This window comes from Pituophis catenifer, unplaced genomic scaffold (assembly GCF_029215685.1).
Source record: "Pituophis catenifer annectens isolate HBS135680 unplaced genomic scaffold, rPitCat1.0.hap2 SCAF_5, whole genome shotgun sequence".
Taxonomy (NCBI): domain Eukaryota; kingdom Metazoa; phylum Chordata; class Lepidosauria; order Squamata; family Colubridae; genus Pituophis; species Pituophis catenifer.
Window position 1 is genome coordinate 23,744,482 of NW_027256885.1, and position 25,236 is coordinate 23,769,717.

The following is a 25,236-nucleotide window of genomic DNA, read 5'->3' on the forward strand; positions in this document are numbered from 1 at the left end:
CATTTTGCAGATGTGCAGAAGCAGAGTTCCACGATTATGCTGAAATCTGCTTTGGAATTTTGCTCCAGATGACATTTTCCAGATGTGCAGAAGCAGAGTTTCAGGATTATGCTGACATCTACTTTGGAATTTCGCTCCAGATTGACATTTTGCAGATGTGCAGAAGCAGAGTTCCAGGATTATGCTTAAATCTGCTTTGGAATTTTGCTCCAGATTGACATTTTCCAGATGTGCAGAAGCAGTGTTCCAGGATTATGCTGACATCTGCTTTGGAATTTTGCTCCAGATTGACATTTTGCAGATGTGTAGAAGCAGAGTTCCACGATTATGCTGAAATCTGCTTTGGAATTTTGCTCCAGATTGACATTTTGCAGATGTGCAGAAGCAGAGTTCCAGGATTATGCTGAAATCTGCTTTGGAATTTTGCTCCAGATGACATTTTCCAGATGTGCAGAAGCAGAGTTCCAGGATTATGCTGAAATCTGCTTTGGAATTTTGCTCCAGATTGACATTTTCCAGATGTGCAGAAGCAGTGTTCCAGGATTATGCTGACATCTGCTTTGGAATTTTGCTCCAGATTGACATTTTGCAGATGTGTAGAAGCAGAGTTCCACGATTATGCTGAAATCTGCTTTGGAATTTTGCTCCAGATTGACATTTTGCAGATGTGCAGAAGCAGAGTTCCACGATTATGCTGAAATCTGCTTTGGAATTTTGCTCCAGATTGACATTTTGCAGATGTGCAGAAGCAGAGTTCCACGATTATGCTGAAATCTGCTTTGGAATTTTGCTCCAGATGACATTTTCCAGATGTGCAGAAGCAGAGTTTCAGGATTATGCTGACATCTACTTTGGAATTTCGCTCCAGATTGACATTTTGCAGATGTGCAGAAGCAGAGTTCCAGGATTATGCTGAAATGTGCTTTGGAATTTTGCTCCAGATTGACATTTTCCAGATGTGCAGAAGCAGTGTTCCAGGATTATGCTGACATCTGCTTTGGAATTTTGCTCCAGATTGACATTTTGCAGATGTGTAGAAGCAGAGTTCCACGATTATGCTGAAATCTGCTTTGGAATTTTGCTCCAGATTGACATTTTGCAGATGTGCAGAAGCAGAGTTCCAGGATTATGCTGAAATCTGCTTTGGAATTTTGCTCCAGATGACATTTTCCAGATGTGCAGAAGCAGAGTTCCACGATTATGCTGAAATCTGCTTTGGAATTTTGCTCCAGATTGACATTTTGCAGATGTGCAGAAGCAGAGTTCCAGGATTATGCTGAAATCTGCTTTGGAATTTTGCTCCAGATTGACATTTTCCAGATGTGCAGAAGCAGAGTCCCACGATTATGCTGAAATCTGCTTTGGAATTTTGCTCCAGATTGACATTTTGCAGATGTGCAGAAGCAGAGTTCCAGGATTATGCTGAAATCTAATTTGGAATTTTACTTCAGATTGACATTTCGCAGATGTGCAGAAGAAGAGTTCCAGAATGATGCTGAAATCTGCTTTGGAATTTCTCTCCAGGTGACATTTTCCAGATATTCAAAACTAGAGTTTCAGGATTATGCTGAAATCTACTTTGGAATTTTGCTCCAGATTGACATTTTGCAGATGTGCAGAAGCAGAGTCCCACGATTATGCTGAAATCTGCTTTGGAATTTTGCTCCAGATTGACATTTTGCAGATGTGCAGAAGCAGAGTTCCAGGATTATGCTGAAATCTGCTTTGGAATTTTGCTCCAGATGACATTTTCCAGATGTGCAGAAGCAGAGTTTCAGGATTATGCTGACATCTACTTTGGAATTTCGCTCCAGATTGACATTTTGCAGATGTGCAGAAGCAGAGTTCCAGGATTATGCTGAAATCTGCTTTGGAATTTTGCTCCAGATTGACATTTTGCAGATGTGCAGAAGCAGAGTTCCAGAATGATGCTGAAATCTGCCTTGGAATTTCTCTCCAGGTGACATTTTCCAGATATTCAAAACTAGAGTTTCAGGATTATGCTGAAATCTGCTTTGGAATTTTGCTCCAGATTGACATTTTGCAGATGTGCAGAAGCAGAGTTCCAGGATTATGCTGAAATGTGCTTTGGAATTTTGCTCCAGATTGACATTTTCCAGATGTGCAGAAGCAGTGTTCCAGGATTATGCTGACATCTGCTTTGGAATTTTGCTCCAGATTGACATTTTGCAGATGTGTAGAAGCAGAGTTCCAGGATTATGCTGAAATCTGCTTTGGAATTTTGCTCCAGATTGACATTTTGCAGATGTGCAGAAGCAGAGTTCCAGGATTATGCTGAAATCTGCTTTGGAATTTTGCTCCAGATGACATTTTCCAGATGTGCAGAAGCAGAGTTCCACGATTATGCTGAAATCTGCTTTGGAATTTTGCTCCAGATTGACATTTTGCAGATGTGCAGAAGCAGAGTTCCACGATTATGCTGAAATCTGCTTTGGAATTTTGCTCCAGATGACATTTTCCAGATGTGCAGAAGCAGAGTTTCAGGATTATGCTGACATCTACTTTGGAATTTCGCTCCAGATTGACATTTTGCAGATGTGCAGAAGCAGAGTTCCAGGATTATGCTGAAATGTGCTTTGGAATTTTGCTCCAGATTGACATTTTCCAGATGTGCAGAAGCAGTGTTCCAGGATTATGCTGACATCTGCTTTGGAATTTTGCTCCAGATTGACATTTTGCAGATGTGCAGAAGCAGAGTCCCACGATTATGCTGAAATCTGCTTTGGAATTTTGCTCCAGATTGACATTTTGCAGATGTGCAGAAGCAGAGTTCCAGGATTATGCTGAAATCTGCTTTGGAATTTTGCTCCAGATGACATTTTCCAGATGTGCAGAAGCAGAGTTTCAGGATTATGCTGACATCTACTTTGGAATTTCGCTCCAGATTGACATTTTGCAGATGTGCAGAAGCAGTGTTCCAGGATTATGCTGACATCTGCTTTGGAATTTTGCTCCAGATTGACATTTTGCAGATGTGTAGAAGCAGAGTTCCAGGATTATGCTGAAATCTGCTTTGGAATTTTGCTCCAGATTGACATTTTGCAGATGTGCAGAAGCAGAGTTCCAGGATTATGCTGAAATCTGCTTTGGAATTTTGCTCCAGATGACATTTTCCAGATGTGCAGAAGCAGAGTTCCACGATTATGCTGAAATCTGCTTTGGAATTTTGCTCCAGATTGACATTTTGCAGATGTGCAGAAGCAGAGTTCCACGATTATGCTGAAATCTGCTTTGGAATTTTGCTCCAGATGACATTTTCCAGATGTGCAGAAGCAGAGTTTCAGGATTATGCTGACATCTACTTTGGAATTTCGCTCCAGATTGACATTTTGCAGATGTGCAGAAGCAGAGTTCCAGGATTATGCTGAAATCTGCTTTGGAATTTTGCTCCAGATTGACATTTTCCAGATGTGCAGAAGCAGTGTTCCAGGATTATGCTGACATCTGCTTTGGAATTTTGCTCCAGATTGACATTTTGCAGATGTGTAGAAGCAGAGTTCCACGATTATGCTGAAATCTGCTTTGGAATTTTGCTCCAGATTGACATTTTGCAGATGTGCAGAAGCAGAGTTCCAGGATTATGCTGAAATCTGCTTTGGAATTTTGCTCCAGATGACATTTTCCAGATGTGCAGAAGCAGAGTTCCAGGATTATGCTGAAATCTGCTTTGGAATTTTGCTCCAGATTGACATTTTCCAGATGTGCAGAAGCAGTGTTCCAGGATTATGCTGACATCTGCTTTGGAATTTTGCTCCAGATTGACATTTTGCAGATGTGTAGAAGCAGAGTTCCACGATTATGCTGAAATCTGCTTTGGAATTTTGCTCCAGATTGACATTTTGCAGATGTGCAGAAGCAGAGTTCCACGATTATGCTGAAATCTGCTTTGGAATTTTGCTCCAGATTGACATTTTGCAGATGTGCAGAAGCAGAGTTCCACGATTATGCTGAAATCTGCTTTGGAATTTTGCTCCAGATGACATTTTCCAGATGTGCAGAAGCAGAGTTTCAGGATTATGCTGACATCTACTTTGGAATTTCGCTCCAGATTGACATTTTGCAGATGTGCAGAAGCAGAGTTCCAGGATTATGCTGAAATGTGCTTTGGAATTTTGCTCCAGATTGACATTTTCCAGATGTGCAGAAGCAGTGTTCCAGGATTATGCTGACATCTGCTTTGGAATTTTGCTCCAGATTGACATTTTGCAGATGTGTAGAAGCAGAGTTCCACGATTATGCTGAAATCTGCTTTGGAATTTTGCTCCAGATTGACATTTTGCAGATGTGCAGAAGCAGAGTTCCAGGATTATGCTGAAATCTGCTTTGGAATTTTGCTCCAGATGACATTTTCCAGATGTGCAGAAGCAGAGTTCCACGATTATGCTGAAATCTGCTTTGGAATTTTGCTCCAGATTGACATTTTGCAGATGTGCAGAAGCAGAGTTCCAGGATTATGCTGAAATCTGCTTTGGAATTTTGCTCCAGATTGACATTTTCCAGATGTGCAGAAGCAGAGTCCCACGATTATGCTGAAATCTGCTTTGGAATTTTGCTCCAGATTGACATTTTGCAGATGTGCAGAAGCAGAGTTCCAGGATTATGCTGAAATCTAATTTGGAATTTTACTTCAGATTGACATTTCGCAGATGTGCAGAAGAAGAGTTCCAGAATGATGCTGAAATCTGCTTTGGAATTTCTCTCCAGGTGACATTTTCCAGATATTCAAAACTAGAGTTTCAGGATTATGCTGAAATCTACTTTGGAATTTTGCTCCAGATTGACATTTTGCAGATGTGCAGAAGCAGAGTCCCACGATTATGCTGAAATCTGCTTTGGAATTTTGCTCCAGATTGACATTTTGCAGATGTGCAGAAGCAGAGTTCCAGGATTATGCTGAAATCTGCTTTGGAATTTTGCTCCAGATGACATTTTCCAGATGTGCAGAAGCAGAGTTTCAGGATTATGCTGACATCTACTTTGGAATTTCGCTCCAGATTGACATTTTGCAGATGTGCAGAAGCAGAGTTCCAGGATTATGCTGAAATCTGCTTTGGAATTTTGCTCCAGATTGACATTTTGCAGATGTGCAGAAGCAGAGTTCCAGAATGATGCTGAAATCTGCCTTGGAATTTCTCTCCAGGTGACATTTTCCAGATATTCAAAACTAGAGTTTCAGGATTATGCTGAAATCTGCTTTGGAATTTTGCTCCAGATTGACATTTTGCAGATGTGCAGAAGCAGAGTTCCAGGATTATGCTGAAATGTGCTTTGGAATTTTGCTCCAGATTGACATTTTCCAGATGTGCAGAAGCAGTGTTCCAGGATTATGCTGACATCTGCTTTGGAATTTTGCTCCAGATTGACATTTTGCAGATGTGTAGAAGCAGAGTTCCAGGATTATGCTGAAATCTGCTTTGGAATTTTGCTCCAGATTGACATTTTGCAGATGTGCAGAAGCAGAGTTCCAGGATTATGCTGAAATCTGCTTTGGAATTTTGCTCCAGATGACATTTTCCAGATGTGCAGAAGCAGAGTTCCACGATTATGCTGAAATCTGCTTTGGAATTTTGCTCCAGATTGACATTTTGCAGATGTGCAGAAGCAGAGTTCCACGATTATGCTGAAATCTGCTTTGGAATTTTGCTCCAGATGACATTTTCCAGATGTGCAGAAGCAGAGTTTCAGGATTATGCTGACATCTACTTTGGAATTTCGCTCCAGATTGACATTTTGCAGATGTGCAGAAGCAGAGTTCCAGGATTATGCTGAAATGTGCTTTGGAATTTTGCTCCAGATTGACATTTTCCAGATGTGCAGAAGCAGTGTTCCAGGATTATGCTGACATCTGCTTTGGAATTTTGCTCCAGATTGACATTTTGCAGATGTGCAGAAGCAGAGTCCCACGATTATGCTGAAATCTGCTTTGGAATTTTGCTCCAGATTGACATTTTGCAGATGTGCAGAAGCAGAGTTCCAGGATTATGCTGAAATCTGCTTTGGAATTTTGCTCCAGATTGACATTTTCCAGATGTGCAGAAGCAGAGTCCCACGATTATGCTGAAATCTGCTTTGGAATTTTGCTCCAGATTGACATTTTGCAGATGTGCAGAAGCAGAGTTCCAGGATTATGCTGAAATCTAATTTGGAATTTTACTTCAGATTGACATTTCGCAGATGTGCAGAAGAAGAGTTCCAGAATGATGCTGAAATCTGCTTTGGAATTTCTCTCCAGGTGACATTTTCCAGATATTCAAAACTAGAGTTTCAGGATTATGCTGAAATCTACTTTGGAATTTTGCTCCAGATTGACATTTTGCAGATGTGCAGAAGCAGAGTCCCACGATTATGCTGAAATCTGCTTTGGAATTTTGCTCCAGATTGACATTTTGCAGATGTGCAGAAGCAGAGTTCCAGGATTATGCTGAAATCTAATTTGGAATTTTACTTCAGATTGACATTTCGCAGATGTGCAGAAGAAGAGTTCCAGAATGATGCTGAAATCTGCTTTGGAATTTCTCTCCAGGTGACATTTTCCAGATATTCAAAACTAGAGTTTCAGGATTATGCTGAAATCTACTTTGGAATTTTGCTCCAGATTGACATTTTGCAGATGTGCAGAAGCAGAGTCCCACGATTATGCTGAAATCTGCTTTGGAATTTTGCTCCAGATTGACATTTTGCAGATGTGCAGAAGCAGAGTTCCAGGATTATGCTGAAATCTAATTTGGAATTTTACTTCAGATTGACATTTCGCAGATGTGCAGAAGCAGAGTTCCAGAATGATGCTGAAATCTGCCTTGGAATTTCTCTCCAGGTGACATTTTCCAGATATTCAAAACTAGAGTTTCAGGATTATGCTGAAATCTGCTTTGGAATTTTGCTCCAGATTGACATTTTCCAGATGTGCAGAAGCAGAGTTCCAGGATTATGCTGAAATGTGCTTTGGAATTTTGCTCCAGATTGACATTTTCCAGATGTGCAGAAGCAGTGTTCCAGGATTATGCTGACATCTGCTTTGGAATTTTGCTCCAGATTGACATTTTGCAGATGTGTAGAAGCAGAGTTCCAGGATTATGCTGAAATCTGCTTTGGAATTTTGCTCCAGATTGACATTTTCCAGATGTGCAGAAGCAGAGTTCCAGGATTATGCTGAAATCTGCTTTGGAATTTTGCTCCAGATGACATTTTCCAGATGTGCAGAAGCAGAGTTCCACGATTATGCTGAAATCTGCTTTGGAATTTTGCTCCAGATTGACATTTTGCAGATGTGCAGAAGCAGAGTTCCACGATTATGCTGAAATCTGCTTTGGAATTTTGCTCCAGATGACATTTTCCAGATGTGCAGAAGCAGAGTTTCAGGATTATGCTGACATCTACTTTGGAATTTCGCTCCAGATTGACATTTTGCAGATGTGCAGAAGCAGAGTTCCAGGATTATGCTGAAATCTGCTTTGGAATTTTGCTCCAGATTGACATTTTCCAGATGTGCAGAAGCAGTGTTCCAGGATTATGCTGACATCTGCTTTGGAATTTTGCTCCAGATTGACATTTTGCAGATGTGTAGAAGCAGAGTTCCACGATTATGCTGAAATCTGCTTTGGAATTTTGCTCCAGATTGACATTTTGCAGATGTGCAGAAGCAGAGTTCCAGGATTATGCTGAAATCTGCTTTGGAATTTTGCTCCAGATGACATTTTCCAGATGTGCAGAAGCAGAGTTCCAGGATTATGCTGAAATCTGCTTTGGAATTTTGCTCCAGATTGACATTTTCCAGATGTGCAGAAGCAGTGTTCCAGGATTATGCTGACATCTGCTTTGGAATTTTGCTCCAGATTGACATTTTGCAGATGTGTAGAAGCAGAGTTCCACGATTATGCTGAAATCTGCTTTGGAATTTTGCTCCAGATTGACATTTTGCAGATGTGCAGAAGCAGAGTTCCACGATTATGCTGAAATCTGCTTTGGAATTTTGCTCCAGATTGACATTTTGCAGATGTGCAGAAGCAGAGTTCCACGATTATGCTGAAATCTGCTTTGGAATTTTGCTCCAGATGACATTTTCCAGATGTGCAGAAGCAGAGTTTCAGGATTATGCTGACATCTACTTTGGAATTTCGCTCCAGATTGACATTTTGCAGATGTGCAGAAGCAGAGTTCCAGGATTATGCTGAAATGTGCTTTGGAATTTTGCTCCAGATTGACATTTTCCAGATGTGCAGAAGCAGTGTTCCAGGATTATGCTGACATCTGCTTTGGAATTTTGCTCCAGATTGACATTTTGCAGATGTGTAGAAGCAGAGTTCCACGATTATGCTGAAATCTGCTTTGGAATTTTGCTCCAGATTGACATTTTGCAGATGTGCAGAAGCAGAGTTCCAGGATTATGCTGAAATCTGCTTTGGAATTTTGCTCCAGATGACATTTTCCAGATGTGCAGAAGCAGAGTTCCACGATTATGCTGAAATCTGCTTTGGAATTTTGCTCCAGATTGACATTTTGCAGATGTGCAGAAGCAGAGTTCCAGGATTATGCTGAAATCTGCTTTGGAATTTTGCTCCAGATTGACATTTTCCAGATGTGCAGAAGCAGAGTCCCACGATTATGCTGAAATCTGCTTTGGAATTTTGCTCCAGATTGACATTTTGCAGATGTGCAGAAGCAGAGTTCCAGGATTATGCTGAAATCTAATTTGGAATTTTACTTCAGATTGACATTTCGCAGATGTGCAGAAGAAGAGTTCCAGAATGATGCTGAAATCTGCTTTGGAATTTCTCTCCAGGTGACATTTTCCAGATATTCAAAACTAGAGTTTCAGGATTATGCTGAAATCTACTTTGGAATTTTGCTCCAGATTGACATTTTGCAGATGTGCAGAAGCAGAGTCCCACGATTATGCTGAAATCTGCTTTGGAATTTTGCTCCAGATTGACATTTTGCAGATGTGCAGAAGCAGAGTTCCAGGATTATGCTGAAATCTGCTTTGGAATTTTGCTCCAGATGACATTTTCCAGATGTGCAGAAGCAGAGTTTCAGGATTATGCTGACATCTACTTTGGAATTTCGCTCCAGATTGACATTTTGCAGATGTGCAGAAGCAGAGTTCCAGGATTATGCTGAAATCTGCTTTGGAATTTTGCTCCAGATTGACATTTTGCAGATGTGCAGAAGCAGAGTTCCAGAATGATGCTGAAATCTGCCTTGGAATTTCTCTCCAGGTGACATTTTCCAGATATTCAAAACTAGAGTTTCAGGATTATGCTGAAATCTGCTTTGGAATTTTGCTCCAGATTGACATTTTGCAGATGTGCAGAAGCAGAGTTCCAGGATTATGCTGAAATGTGCTTTGGAATTTTGCTCCAGATTGACATTTTCCAGATGTGCAGAAGCAGTGTTCCAGGATTATGCTGACATCTGCTTTGGAATTTTGCTCCAGATTGACATTTTGCAGATGTGTAGAAGCAGAGTTCCAGGATTATGCTGAAATCTGCTTTGGAATTTTGCTCCAGATTGACATTTTGCAGATGTGCAGAAGCAGAGTTCCAGGATTATGCTGAAATCTGCTTTGGAATTTTGCTCCAGATGACATTTTCCAGATGTGCAGAAGCAGAGTTCCACGATTATGCTGAAATCTGCTTTGGAATTTTGCTCCAGATTGACATTTTGCAGATGTGCAGAAGCAGAGTTCCACGATTATGCTGAAATCTGCTTTGGAATTTTGCTCCAGATGACATTTTCCAGATGTGCAGAAGCAGAGTTTCAGGATTATGCTGACATCTACTTTGGAATTTCGCTCCAGATTGACATTTTGCAGATGTGCAGAAGCAGAGTTCCAGGATTATGCTGAAATGTGCTTTGGAATTTTGCTCCAGATTGACATTTTCCAGATGTGCAGAAGCAGTGTTCCAGGATTATGCTGACATCTGCTTTGGAATTTTGCTCCAGATTGACATTTTGCAGATGTGCAGAAGCAGAGTCCCACGATTATGCTGAAATCTGCTTTGGAATTTTGCTCCAGATTGACATTTTGCAGATGTGCAGAAGCAGAGTTCCAGGATTATGCTGAAATCTGCTTTGGAATTTTGCTCCAGATTGACATTTTCCAGATGTGCAGAAGCAGAGTCCCACGATTATGCTGAAATCTGCTTTGGAATTTTGCTCCAGATTGACATTTTGCAGATGTGCAGAAGCAGAGTTCCAGGATTATGCTGAAATCTAATTTGGAATTTTACTTCAGATTGACATTTCGCAGATGTGCAGAAGAAGAGTTCCAGAATGATGCTGAAATCTGCTTTGGAATTTCTCTCCAGGTGACATTTTCCAGATATTCAAAACTAGAGTTTCAGGATTATGCTGAAATCTACTTTGGAATTTTGCTCCAGATTGACATTTTGCAGATGTGCAGAAGCAGAGTCCCACGATTATGCTGAAATCTGCTTTGGAATTTTGCTCCAGATTGACATTTTGCAGATGTGCAGAAGCAGAGTTCCAGGATTATGCTGAAATCTAATTTGGAATTTTACTTCAGATTGACATTTCGCAGATGTGCAGAAGAAGAGTTCCAGAATGATGCTGAAATCTGCTTTGGAATTTCTCTCCAGGTGACATTTTCCAGATATTCAAAACTAGAGTTTCAGGATTATGCTGAAATCTACTTTGGAATTTTGCTCCAGATTGACATTTTGCAGATGTGCAGAAGCAGAGTCCCACGATTATGCTGAAATCTGCTTTGGAATTTTGCTCCAGATTGACATTTTGCAGATGTGCAGAAGCAGAGTTCCAGGATTATGCTGAAATCTAATTTGGAATTTTACTTCAGATTGACATTTCGCAGATGTGCAGAAGCAGAGTTCCAGAATGATGCTGAAATCTGCCTTGGAATTTCTCTCCAGGTGACATTTTCCAGATATTCAAAACTAGAGTTTCAGGATTATGCTGAAATCTGCTTTGGAATTTTGCTCCAGATTGACATTTTCCAGATGTGCAGAAGCAGAGTTCCAGGATTATGCTGAAATGTGCTTTGGAATTTTGCTCCAGATTGACATTTTCCAGATGTGCAGAAGCAGTGTTCCAGGATTATGCTGACATCTGCTTTGGAATTTTGCTCCAGATTGACATTTTGCAGATGTGTAGAAGCAGAGTTCCAGGATTATGCTGAAATCTGCTTTGGAATTTTGCTCCAGATTGACATTTTCCAGATGTGCAGAAGCAGAGTTCCAGGATTATGCTGAAATCTGCTTTGGAATTTTGCTCCAGATGACATTTTCCAGATGTGCAGAAGCAGAGTTCCACGATTATGCTGAAATCTGCTTTGGAATTTTGCTCCAGATTGACATTTTGCAGATGTGCAGAAGCAGAGTTCCAGGATTATGCTGAAATCTAATTTGGAATTTTACTTCAGATTGACATTTCGCAGATGTGCAGAAGAAGAGTTCCAGAATGATGCTGAAATCTGCTTTGGAATTTCTCTCCAGGTGACATTTTCCAGATATTCAAAACTAGAGTTTCAGGATTATGCTGAAATCTACTTTGGAATTTTGCTCCAGATTGACATTTTGCAGATGTGCAGAAGCAGAGTCCCACGATTATGCTGAAATCTGCTTTGGAATTTTGCTCCAGATTGACATTTTGCAGATGTGCAGAAGCAGAGTTCCAGGATTATGCTGAAATCTGCTTTGGAATTTTACTCCAGATTGACATTTTGCAGATGTGCAGAAGCAGAGTTCCAGGATTATGCTGAAATCTGCTTTGGAATTTTGCTCCAGATTGACATTTTGCAGATGTGCAGAAGCAGAGTTCCAGGATTATGCTGAAATGTGCTTTGGAATTTTGCTCCAGATTGACATTTTCCAGATGTGCAGAAGCAGTGTTCCAGGATTATGCTGACATCTGCTTTGGAATTTTGCTCCAGATTGACATTTTGCAGATGTGTAGAAGCAGAGTTCCACGATTATGCTGAAATGTGCTTTGGAATTTTGCTCCAGATTGACATTTTCCAGATGTGCAGAAGCAGTGTTCCAAGATTATGCTGACATCTGCTTTGGAATTTTGCTCCAGATTGACATTTTGCAGATGTGTAGAAGCAGAGTTCCAGGATTATGCTGAAATCTGCTTTGGAATTTTGCTCCAGATTGACATTTTGCAGATGTGCAGAAGCAGAGTTCCAGGATTATGCTGAAATCTGCTTTGGAATTTTGCTCCAGATGACATTTTCCAGATGTGCAGAAGCAGAGTTCCACGATTATGCTGAAATCTGCTTTGGAATTTTGCTCCAGATTGACATTTTGCAGATGTGCAGAAGCAGAGTTCCACGATTATGCTGAAATCTGCTTTGGAATTTTGCTCCAGATGACATTTTCCAGATGTGCAGAAGCAGAGTTTCAGGATTATGCTGACATCTACTTTGGAATTTCGCTCCAGATTGACATTTTGCAGATGTGCAGAAGCAGAGTTCCAGGATTATGCTGAAATGTGCTTTGGAATTTTGCTCCAGATTGACATTTTCCAGATGTGCAGAAGCAGTGTTCCAGGATTATGCTGACATCTGCTTTGGAATTTTGCTCCAGATTGACATTTTGCAGATGTGTAGAAGCAGAGTTCCACGATTATGCTGAAATCTGCTTTGGAATTTTGCTCCAGATTGACATTTTGCAGATGTGCAGAAGCAGAGTTCCAGGATTATGCTGAAATCTGCTTTGGAATTTTGCTCCAGATGACATTTTCCAGATGTGCAGAAGCAGAGTTCCACGATTATGCTGAAATCTGCTTTGGAATTTTGCTCCAGATTGACATTTTGCAGATGTGCAGAAGCAGAGTTCCAGGATTATGCTGAAATCTGCTTTGGAATTTTGCTCCAGATTGACATTTTCCAGATGTGCAGAAGCAGAGTCCCACGATTATGCTGAAATCTGCTTTGGAATTTTGCTCCAGATTGACATTTTGCAGATGTGCAGAAGCAGAGTTCCAGGATTATGCTGAAATCTAATTTGGAATTTTACTTCAGATTGACATTTCGCAGATGTGCAGAAGAAGAGTTCCAGAATGATGCTGAAATCTGCTTTGGAATTTCTCTCCAGGTGACATTTTCCAGATATTCAAAACTAGAGTTTCAGGATTATGCTGAAATCTACTTTGGAATTTTGCTCCAGATTGACATTTTGCAGATGTGCAGAAGCAGAGTCCCACGATTATGCTGAAATCTGCTTTGGAATTTTGCTCCAGATTGACATTTTGCAGATGTGCAGAAGCAGAGTTCCAGGATTATGCTGAAATCTGCTTTGGAATTTTGCTCCAGATGACATTTTCCAGATGTGCAGAAGCAGAGTTTCAGGATTATGCTGACATCTACTTTGGAATTTCGCTCCAGATTGACATTTTGCAGATGTGCAGAAGCAGAGTTCCAGGATTATGCTGAAATCTGCTTTGGAATTTTGCTCCAGATTGACATTTTGCAGATGTGCAGAAGCAGAGTTCCAGAATGATGCTGAAATCTGCCTTGGAATTTCTCTCCAGGTGACATTTTCCAGATATTCAAAACTAGAGTTTCAGGATTATGCTGAAATCTGCTTTGGAATTTTGCTCCAGATTGACATTTTGCAGATGTGCAGAAGCAGAGTTCCAGGATTATGCTGAAATGTGCTTTGGAATTTTGCTCCAGATTGACATTTTCCAGATGTGCAGAAGCAGTGTTCCAGGATTATGCTGACATCTGCTTTGGAATTTTGCTCCAGATTGACATTTTGCAGATGTGTAGAAGCAGAGTTCCAGGATTATGCTGAAATCTGCTTTGGAATTTTGCTCCAGATTGACATTTTGCAGATGTGCAGAAGCAGAGTTCCAGGATTATGCTGAAATCTGCTTTGGAATTTTGCTCCAGATGACATTTTCCAGATGTGCAGAAGCAGAGTTCCACGATTATGCTGAAATCTGCTTTGGAATTTTGCTCCAGATTGACATTTTGCAGATGTGCAGAAGCAGAGTTCCACGATTATGCTGAAATCTGCTTTGGAATTTTGCTCCAGATGACATTTTCCAGATGTGCAGAAGCAGAGTTTCAGGATTATGCTGACATCTACTTTGGAATTTCGCTCCAGATTGACATTTTGCAGATGTGCAGAAGCAGAGTTCCAGGATTATGCTGAAATGTGCTTTGGAATTTTGCTCCAGATTGACATTTTCCAGATGTGCAGAAGCAGTGTTCCAGGATTATGCTGACATCTGCTTTGGAATTTTGCTCCAGATTGACATTTTGCAGATGTGTAGAAGCAGAGTTCCACGATTATGCTGAAATCTGCTTTGGAATTTTGCTCCAGATTGACATTTTGCAGATGTGCAGAAGCAGAGTTCCAGGATTATGCTGAAATCTGCTTTGGAATTTTGCTCCAGATGACATTTTCCAGATGTGCAGAAGCAGAGTTCCACGATTATGCTGAAATCTGCTTTGGAATTTTGCTCCAGATTGACATTTTGCAGATGTGCAGAAGCAGAGTTCCAGGATTATGCTGAAATCTGCTTTGGAATTTTGCTCCAGATTGACATTTTCCAGATGTGCAGAAGCAGAGTCCCACGATTATGCTGAAATCTGCTTTGGAATTTTGCTCCAGATTGACATTTTGCAGATGTGCAGAAGCAGAGTTCCAGGATTATGCTGAAATCTAATTTGGAATTTTACTTCAGATTGACATTTCGCAGATGTGCAGAAGAAGAGTTCCAGAATGATGCTGAAATCTGCTTTGGAATTTCTCTCCAGGTGACATTTTCCAGATATTCAAAACTAGAGTTTCAGGATTATGCTGAAATCTACTTTGGAATTTTGCTCCAGATTGACATTTTGCAGATGTGCAGAAGCAGAGTCCCACGATTATGCTGAAATCTGCTTTGGAATTTTGCTCCAGATTGACATTTTGCAGATGTGCAGAAGCAGAGTTCCAGGATTATGCTGAAATCTAATTTGGAATTTTACTTCAGATTGACATTTCGCAGATGTGCAGAAGAAGAGTTCCAGAATGATGCTGAAATCTGCTTTGGAATTTCTCTCCAGGTGACATTTTCCAGATATTCAAAACTAGAGTTTCAGGATTATGCTGAAATCTACTTTGGAATTTTGCTCCAGATTGACATTTTGCAGATGTGCAGAAGCAGAGTCCCACGATTATGCTGAAATCTGCTTTGGAATTTTGCTCCAGATTGACATTTTGCAGATGTGCAGAAGCAGAGTTCCAGGATTATGCTGAAATCTAATTTGGAATTTTACTTCAGATTGACATTTCGCAGATGTGCAGAAGAAGAGTTCCAGGATTATGCTGAAATCTGCTTTGGAATTTCTCTCCAGGTGACATTTTCCAGATATTCAAAACTAGAGTTTCAGGATTATGCTGAAATCTACTTTGGAATTTTGCTCCAGATTGACATTTTGCAGATGTGCAGAAGCAGAGTCCCACGATTATGCTGAAATCTGCTTTGGAATTTTGCTCCAGATTGACATTTTGCAGATGTGCAGAAGCAGAGTTCCAGGATTATGCTGAAATCTGCTTTGGAATTTTGCTCCAGATTGACATTTTCCAGATGTGCAGAAGCAGAGTTCCACGATTATGCTGAAATCTGCTTTGGAATTTTGCTCCAGATTGACATTTTGCAGATGTGCAGAAGCAGAGTTCCACGATTATGCTGAAATCTGCTTTGGAATTTTGCTCCAGATGACATTTTCCAGATGTGCAGAAGCAGAGTTTCAGGATTATGCTGACATCTACTTTGGAATTTCGCTCCAGATTGACATTTTGCAGATGTGCAGAAGCAGAGTTCCAGGATTATGCTGAAATGTGCTTTGGAATTTTGCTCCAGATTGACATTTTCCAGATGTGCAGAAGCAGTGTTCCAGGATTATGCTGACATCTGCTTTGGAATTTTGCTCCAGATTGACATTTTGCAGATGTGTAGAAGCAGAGTTCCACGATTATGCTGAAATCTGCTTTGGAATTTTGCTCCAGATTGACATTTTGCAGATGTGCAGAAGCAGAGTTCCAGGATTATGCTGAAATCTGCTTTGGAATTTTGCTCCAGATGACATTTTCCAGATGTGCAGAAGCAGAGTTCCACGATTATGCTGAAATCTGCTTTGGAATTTTGCTCCAGATTGACATTTTGCAGATGTGCAGAAGCAGAGTTCCAGGATTATGCTGAAATCTGCTTTGGAATTTTGCTCCAGATTGACATTTTCCAGATGTGCAGAAGCAGAGTCCCACGATTATGCTGAAATCTGCTTTGGAATTTTGCTCCAGATTGACATTTTGCAGATGTGCAGAAGCAGAGTTCCAGGATTATGCTGAAATCTAATTTGGAATTTTACTTCAGATTGACATTTCGCAGATGTGCAGAAGAAGAGTTCCAGAATGATGCTGAAATCTGCTTTGGAATTTCTCTCCAGGTGACATTTTCCAGATATTCAAAACTAGAGTTTCAGGATTATGCTGAAATCTACTTTGGAATTTTGCTCCAGATTGACATTTTGCAGATGTGCAGAAGCAGAGTCCCACGATTATGCTGAAATCTGCTTTGGAATTTTGCTCCAGATTGACATTTTGCAGATGTGCAGAAGCAGAGTTCCAGGATTATGCTGAAATCTGCTTTGGAATTTTGCTCCAGATGACATTTTCCAGATGTGCAGAAGCAGAGTTTCAGGATTATGCTGAAATCTGCTTTGGAATTTTGCTCCAGATTGACATTTTGCAGATGTGCAGAAGCAGAGTTCCAGAATGATGCTGAAATCTGCCTTGGAATTTCTCTCCAGGTGACATTTTCCAGATATTCAAAACTAGAGTTTCAGGATTATGCTGAAATCTGCTTTGGAATTTTGCTCCAGATTGACATTTTGCAGATGTGCAGAAGCAGAGTCCCACGATTATGCTGAAATCTGCTTTGGAATTTTGCTCCAGATTGACATTTTGCAGATGTGCAGAAGCAGAGTTCCAGGATTATGCTGAAATCTGCTTTGGAATTTTGCTCCAGATGACATTTTCCAGATGTGCAGAAGCAGAGTTTCAGGATTATGCTGACATCTACTTTGGAATTTCGCTCCAGATTGACATTTTGCAGATGTGCAGAAGCAGAGTTCCAGGATTATGCTGAAATCTGCTTTGGAATTTTGCTCCAGATTGACATTTTGCAGATGTGCAGAAGCAGAGTTCCAGAATGATGCTGAAATCTGCCTTGGAATTTCTCTCCAGGTGACATTTTCCAGATATTCAAAACTAGAGTTTCAGGATTATGCTGAAATCTGCTTTGGAATTTTGCTCCAGATTGACATTTTGCAGATGTGCAGAAGCAGAGTTCCAGGATTATGCTGAAATGTGCTTTGGAATTTTGCTCCAGATTGACATTTTCCAGATGTGCAGAAGCAGTGTTCCAGGATTATGCTGACATCTGCTTTGGAATTTTGCTCCAGATTGACATTTTGCAGATGTGTAGAAGCAGAGTTCCAGGATTATGCTGAAATCTGCTTTGGAATTTTGCTCCAGATTGACATTTTGCAGATGTGCAGAAGCAGAGTTCCAGGATTATGCTGAAATCTGCTTTGGAATTTTGCTCCAGATGACATTTTCCAGATGTGCAGAAGCAGAGTTCCACGATTATGCTGAAATCTGCTTTGGAATTTTGCTCCAGATTGACATTTTGCAGATGTGCAGAAGCAGAGTTCCAGGATTATGCTGAAATGTGCTTTGGAATTTTGCTCCAGATTGACATTTTCCAGATGTGCAGAAGCAGTGTTCCAGGATTATGCTGACATCTGCTTTGGAATTTTGCTCCAGATTGACATTTTGCAGATGTGTAGAAGCAGAGTTCCACGATTATGCTGAAATCTGCTTTGGAATTTTGCTCCAGATTGACATTTTGCAGATGTGCAGAAGCAGAGTTCCAGGATTATGCTGAAATCTGCTTTGGAATTTTGCTCCAGATGACATTTTCCAGATGTGCAGAAGCAGAGTTCCACGATTATGCTGAAATCTGCTTTGGAATTTTGCTCCAGATTGACATTTTGCAGATGTGCAGAAGCAGAGTTCCAGGATTATGCTGAAATCTGCTTTGGAATTTTGCTCCAGATTGACATTTTCCAGATGTGCAGAAGCAGAGTCCCACGATTATGCTGAAATCTGCTTTGGAATTTTGCTCCAGATTGACATTTTGCAGATGTGCAGAAGCAGAGTTCCAGGATTATGCTGAAATCTGCTTTGGAATTTTGCTCCAGATTGACATTTTGCAGATGTGCAGAAGCAGAGTTCCAGAATGATGCTGAAATCTGCCTTGGAATTTCTCTCCAGGTGACATTTTCCAGATATTCAAAACTAGAGTTTCAGGATTATGCTGAAATCTGCTTTGGAATTTTGCTCCAGATTGACATTTTGCAGATGTGCAGAAGCAGAGTTCCAGGATTATGCTGAAATGTGCTTTGGAATTTTGCTCCAGATTGACATTTTCCAGATGTGCAGAAGCAGTGTTCCAGGATTATGCTGACATCTGCTTTGGAATTTTGCTCCAGATTGACATTTTGCAGATGTGTAGAAGCAGAGTTCCAGGATTATGCTGAAATCTGCTTTGGAATTTTGCTCCAGATTGACATTTTGCAGATGTGCAGAAGCAGAGTTCCAGGATTATGCTGAAATCTGCTTTGGAATTTTGCTCCAGATGACATTTTCCAGATGTGCAGAAGCAGAGTTCCACGATTATGCTGAAATCTGCTTTGGAATTTTGCTCCAGATTGACATTTTGCAGATGTGCAGAAGCAGAGTTCCACGATTATGCTGAAATCTGCTTTGGAATTTTGCTCCAGATGACATTTTCCAGATGTGCAGAAGCAGAGTTTCAGGATTATGCTGACATCTACTTTGGAATTTCGCTCCAGATTGACATTTTGCAGATGTGCAGAAGCAGAGTTCCAGGATTATGCTGAAATGTGCTTTGGAATTTTGCTCCAGATTGACATTTTCCAGATGTGCAGAAGCAGTGTTCCAGGATTATGCTGACATCTGCTTTGGAATTTTGCTCCAGATTGACATTTTGCAGATGTGTAGAAGCAGAGTTCCACGATTATGCTGAAATCTGCTTTGGAATTTTGCTCCAGATTGACATTTTGCAGATGTGCAGAAGCAGAGTTCCAGGATTATGCTGAAATCTGCTTTGGAATTTTGCTCCAGATGACATTTTCCAGATGTGCAGAAGCAGAGTTCCACGATTATGCTGAAATCTGCTTTGGAATTTTGCTCCAGATTGACATTTTGCAGATGTGCAGAAGCAGAGTTCCAGGATTATGCTGAAATCTGCTTTGGAATTTTGCTCCAGATTGACATTTTGCAGATGTGCAGAAGCAGAGTTCCAGAATGATGCTGAAATCTGCCTTGGAATTTCTCTCCAGGTGACATTTTCCAGATATTCAAAACTAGAGTTTCAGGATTATGCTGAAATCTGCTTTGGAATTTTGCTCCAGATTGACATTTTGCAGATGTGCAGAAGCAGAGTCCCACGATTATGCTGAAATCTGCTTTGGAATTTTGCTCCAGATTGACATTTTGCAGATGTGCAGAAGCAGAGTTCCACGATTATGCTGAAATCTGCTTTGGAATTTTGCTCCAGATTGACATTTTGCAGATGTGCAGAAGCAGAGTTCCAGGATTATGCTGAAATCTGCTTTGGAATTTTGCTCCAGATGACATTTTCCAGATGTGCAGAAGAAGAGTTCCAGGATTATGCTGAAATCTGCTTTGGAATTTTGCTCCAGATTGACATTTTGCAGATGTGCAGAAGCAGAGTTCCAGGATTATGCTGAAATCTGCTTTGGAATTTTGCTCCAGATTGACATTTTCCAGATGTGCAGAAGAAGAGTTCCAGGATTATGCTGAAATCTGCTTTGGAATTTTGCTCCAGATTGACATTTTGCAGATGTGCAGAAGCAGAGTTCCAGGATTATGCTGAAATCTGCTTTGGAATTTTGCTCCAGATTGACATTTTGCAGATGTGCAGAAGCAGAGTTCCAGGATTATGCTGAAATCTGCTTTGGAATTTTGCTCCAGATTGACATTTTGCAGATGTGCAGAAGCAGAGTTCCAGGATTATGCTGAAATCTGCTTTGGAATTTTGCTCCAGATTGACATTTTCCAGATGTGCAGAAGCAGAGTTCCAAGATTATGCTGAAATCTGCTTTGGAATTTTGCTCCAGATTGACATTTTCCAGATGTGCAGAAGAAGAGTTCCAGGATTATGCTGAAATCTGCTTTGGAATTTTGCTCCAGATTGACATTTTGCAGATGTGCAGAAGCAGAGTTCCAGGATTATGCTGAAATCTGCTTTGGAATTTTGCTCCAGATTGACATTTTCCAGATGTGCAGAAGCAGAGTTCCAGGATTATGCTGAAATCTGCTTTGGAATTTTGCTCCAGATTGACATTTTCCAGATGTGCAGAAGCAGAGTTCCACGATTATGCTGAAATCTTCTTTGGAATTTTGCTCCAGATTGACATTTTCCAGATGTGCAGAAGCAGAGTCCCACGATTGTGCTGAAATCTGCTTTGGAATTCTGCTCCAGATTGACATTTTGCAGATGTGCAGAAGCAGAGTTCCAGGATTATGCTGAAATCTGCTTTGGAATTTTGCTCCAGATTGACATTTTCCAGATGTGCAGAAGCAGAGTTCCAGGATTATGCTGAAATCTGCTTTGGAATTTTGCTCCAGATTGACATTTTGCAGATGTGCAGAAGCAGAGTTCCAGGATTATGCTGAAATCTGCTTTGGAATTTTGCTCCAGATTGACATTTTGCAGATGTGCAGAAGCAGAGTTCCAGGATTATGCTGAAATCTGCTTTGGAATTTTGCTCCAGATTGACATTTTGCAGATGTGCAGAAGCAGAGTTCCAGGATTATGCTGAAATCTGCTTTGGAATTTTGCTCCAGATTGACATTTTCCAGATGTGCAGAAGCAGAGTTTCAGGATTATGCTGACATCTACTTTGGAATTTCGCTCCAGATTGACATTTTGCAGATGTGCAGAAGCAGAGTTCCAGGATTATGCTGAAATGTGCTTTGGAATTTTGCTCCAGATTGACATTTTCCAGATGTGCAGAAGCAGTGTTCCAGGATTATGCTGACATCTGCTTTGGAATTTTGCTCCAGATTGACATTTTGCAGATGTGTAGAAGCAGAGTTCCACGATTATGCTGAAATCTGCTTTGGAATTTTGCTCCAGATTGACATTTTGCAGATGTGCAGAAGCAGAGTTCCAGGATTATGCTGAAATCTGCTTTGGAATTTTGCTCCAGATGACATTTTCCAGATGTGCAGAAGCAGAGTTCCACGATTATGCTGAAATCTGCTTTGGAATTTTGCTCCAGATTGACATTTTGCAGATGTGCAGAAGCAGAGTTCCAGGATTATGCTGAAATCTGCTTTGGAATTTTGCTCCAGATTGACATTTTCCAGATGTGCAGAAGCAGAGTCCCACGATTATGCTGAAATCTGCTTTGGAATTTTGCTCCAGATTGACATTTTGCAGATGTGCAGAAGCAGAGTTCCAGGATTATGCTGAAATCTAATTTGGAATTTTACTTCAGATTGACATTTCGCAGATGTGCAGAAGAAGAGTTCCAGAATGATGCTGAAATCTGCTTTGGAATTTCTCTCCAGGTGACATTTTCCAGATATTCAAAACTAGAGTTTCAGGATTATGCTGAAATCTACTTTGGAATTTTGCTCCAGATTGACATTTTGCAGATGTGCAGAAGCAGAGTCCCACGATTATGCTGAAATCTGCTTTGGAATTTTGCTCCAGATTGACATTTTGCAGATGTGCAGAAGCAGAGTTCCAGGATTATGCTGAAATCTGCTTTGGAATTTTGCTCCAGATTGACATTTTCCAGATGTGCAGAAGCAGTGTTCCAGGATTATGCTGACATCTGCTTTGGAATTTTGCTCCAGATTGACATTTTGCAGATGTGTAGAAGCAGAGTTCCACGATTATGCTGAAATCTGCTTTGGAATTTTGCTCCAGATTGACATTTTGCAGATGTGCAGAAGCAGAGTTCCAGGATTATGCTGAAATCTGCTTTGGAATTTTGCTCCAGATGACATTTTCCAGATGTGCAGAAGCAGAGTTCCACGATTATGCTGAAATCTGCTTTGGAATTTTGCTCCAGATTGACATTTTGCAGATGTGCAGAAGCAGAGTTCCAGGATTATGCTGAAATCTGCTTTGGAATTTTGCTCCAGATTGACATTTTCCAGATGTGCAGAAGCAGAGTCCCACGATTATGCTGAAATCTGCTTTGGAATTTTGCTCCAGATTGACATTTTGCAGATGTGCAGAAGCAGAGTTCCAGGATTATGCTGAAATCTAATTTGGAATTTTACTTCAGATTGACATTTCGCAGATGTGCAGAAGAAGAGTTCCAGAATGATGCTGAAATCTGCTTTGGAATTTCTCTCCAGGTGACATTTTCCAGATATTCAAAACTAGAGTTTCAGGATTATGCTGAAATCTACTTTGGAATTTTGCTCCAGATTGACATTTTCCAGATGTGCAGAAGCAGTGTTCCAGGATTATGCTGACATCTGCTTTGGAATTTTGCTCCAGATTGACATTTTGCAGATGTGCAGAAGCAGAGTTCCAGGATTATGCTGAAATCTGCTTTGGAATTTTGCTCCAGATGACATTTTCCAGATGTGCAGAAGCAGAGTTTCAGGATTATGCTGACATCTACTTTGGAATTTCGCTCCAGATTGACATTTTGCAGATGTGCAGAAGCAGAGTTCCAGGATTATGCTGAAATCTGCTTTGGAATTTTGCTCCAGATTGACATTTTGCAGATGTGCAGAAGCAGAGTTCCAGAATGATGCTGAAATCTGCCTTGGAATTTCTCTCCAGGTGACATTTTCCAGATATTCAAAACTAGAGTTTCAGGATTATGCTGAAATCTGCTTTGGAATTTTGCTCCAGATTGACATTTTGCAGATGTGCAGAAGCAGAGTCCCACGATTATGCTGAAATCTGCTTTGGAATTTTGCTCCAGATTGACATTTTGCAGATGTGCAGAAGCAGAGTTCCAGGATTATGCTGAAATCTGCTTTGGAATTTTGCTCCAGATGACATTTTCCAGATGTGCAGAAGCAGAGTTTCAGGATTATGCTGACATCTACTTTGGAATTTCGCTCCAGATTGACATTTTGCAGATGTGCAGAAGCAGAGTTCCAGGATTATGCTGAAATCTGCTTTGGAATTTTGCTCCAGATTGACATTTTGCAGATGTGCAGAAGCAGAGTTCCAGAATGATGCTGAAATCTGCCTTGGAATTTCTCTCCAGGTGACATTTTCCAGATATTCAAAACTAGAGTTTCAGGATTATGCTGAAATCTGCTTTGGAATTTTGCTCCAGATTGACATTTTGCAGATGTGCAGAAGCAGAGTTCCAGGATTATGCTGAAATGTGCTTTGGAATTTTGCTCCAGATTGACATTTTCCAGATGTGCAGAAGCAGTGTTCCAGGATTATGCTGACATCTGCTTTGGAATTTTGCTCCAGATTGACATTTTGCAGATGTGTAGAAGCAGAGTTCCAGGATTATGCTGAAATCTGCTTTGGAATTTTGCTCCAGATTGACATTTTGCAGATGTGCAGAAGCAGAGTTCCAGGATTATGCTGAAATCTGCTTTGGAATTTTGCTCCAGATGACATTTTCCAGATGTGCAGAAGCAGAGTTCCACGATTATGCTGAAATCTGCTTTGGAATTTTGCTCCAGATTGACATTTTGCAGATGTGCAGAAGCAGAGTTCCACGATTATGCTGAAATCTGCTTTGGAATTTTGCTCCAGATGACATTTTCCAGATGTGCAGAAGCAGAGTTTCAGGATTATGCTGACATCTACTTTGGAATTTCGCTCCAGATTGACATTTTGCAGATGTGCAGAAGCAGAGTTCCAGGATTATGCTGAAATGTGCTTTGGAATTTTGCTCCAGATTGACATTTTCCAGATGTGCAGAAGCAGTGTTCCAGGATTATGCTGACATCTGCTTTGGAATTTTGCTCCAGATTGACATTTTGCAGATGTGTAGAAGCAGAGTTCCACGATTATGCTGAAATCTGCTTTGGAATTTTGCTCCAGATTGACATTTTCCAGATGTGCAGAAGCAGTGTTCCAGGATTATGCTGACATCTGCTTTGGAATTTTGCTCCAGATTGACATTTTGCAGATGTGTAGAAGCAGAGTTCCAGGATTATGCTGAAATCTGCTTTGGAATTTTGCTCCAGATTGACATTTTGCAGATGTGCAGAAGCAGAGTTCCAGGATTATGCTGAAATCTGCTTTGGAATTTTGCTCCAGATGACATTTTCCAGATGTGCAGAAGCAGAGTTCCACGATTATGCTGAAATCTGCTTTGGAATTTTGCTCCAGATTGACATTTTGCAGATGTGCAGAAGCAGAGTTCCACGATTATGCTGAAATCTGCTTTGGAATTTTGCTCCAGATGACATTTTCCAGATGTGCAGAAGCAGAGTTTCAGGATTATGCTGACATCTACTTTGGAATTTCGCTCCAGATTGACATTTTGCAGATGTGCAGAAGCAGAGTTCCAGGATTATGCTGAAATGTGCTTTGGAATTTTGCTCCAGATTGACATTTTCCAGATGTGCAGAAGCAGTGTTCCAGGATTATGCTGACATCTGCTTTGGAATTTTGCTCCAGATTGACATTTTGCAGATGTGTAGAAGCAGAGTTCCACGATTATGCTGAAATCTGCTTTGGAATTTTGCTCCAGATTGACATTTTGCAGATGTGCAGAAGCAGAGTTCCAGGATTATGCTGAAATCTGCTTTGGAATTTTGCTCCAGATGACATTTTCCAGATGTGCAGAAGCAGAGTTCCACGATTATGCTGAAATCTGCTTTGGAATTTTGCTCCAGATTGACATTTTGCAGATGTGCAGAAGCAGAGTTCCAGGATTATGCTGAAATCTGCTTTGGAATTTTGCTCCAGATTGACATTTTCCAGATGTGCAGAAGCAGAGTCCCACGATTATGCTGAAATCTGCTTTGGAATTTTGCTCCAGATTGACATTTTGCAGATGTGCAGAAGCAGAGTTCCAGGATTATGCTGAAATCTGCTTTGGAATTTTGCTCCAGATTGACATTTTGCAGATGTGCAGAAGCAGAGTTCCAGAATGATGCTGAAATCTGCCTTGGA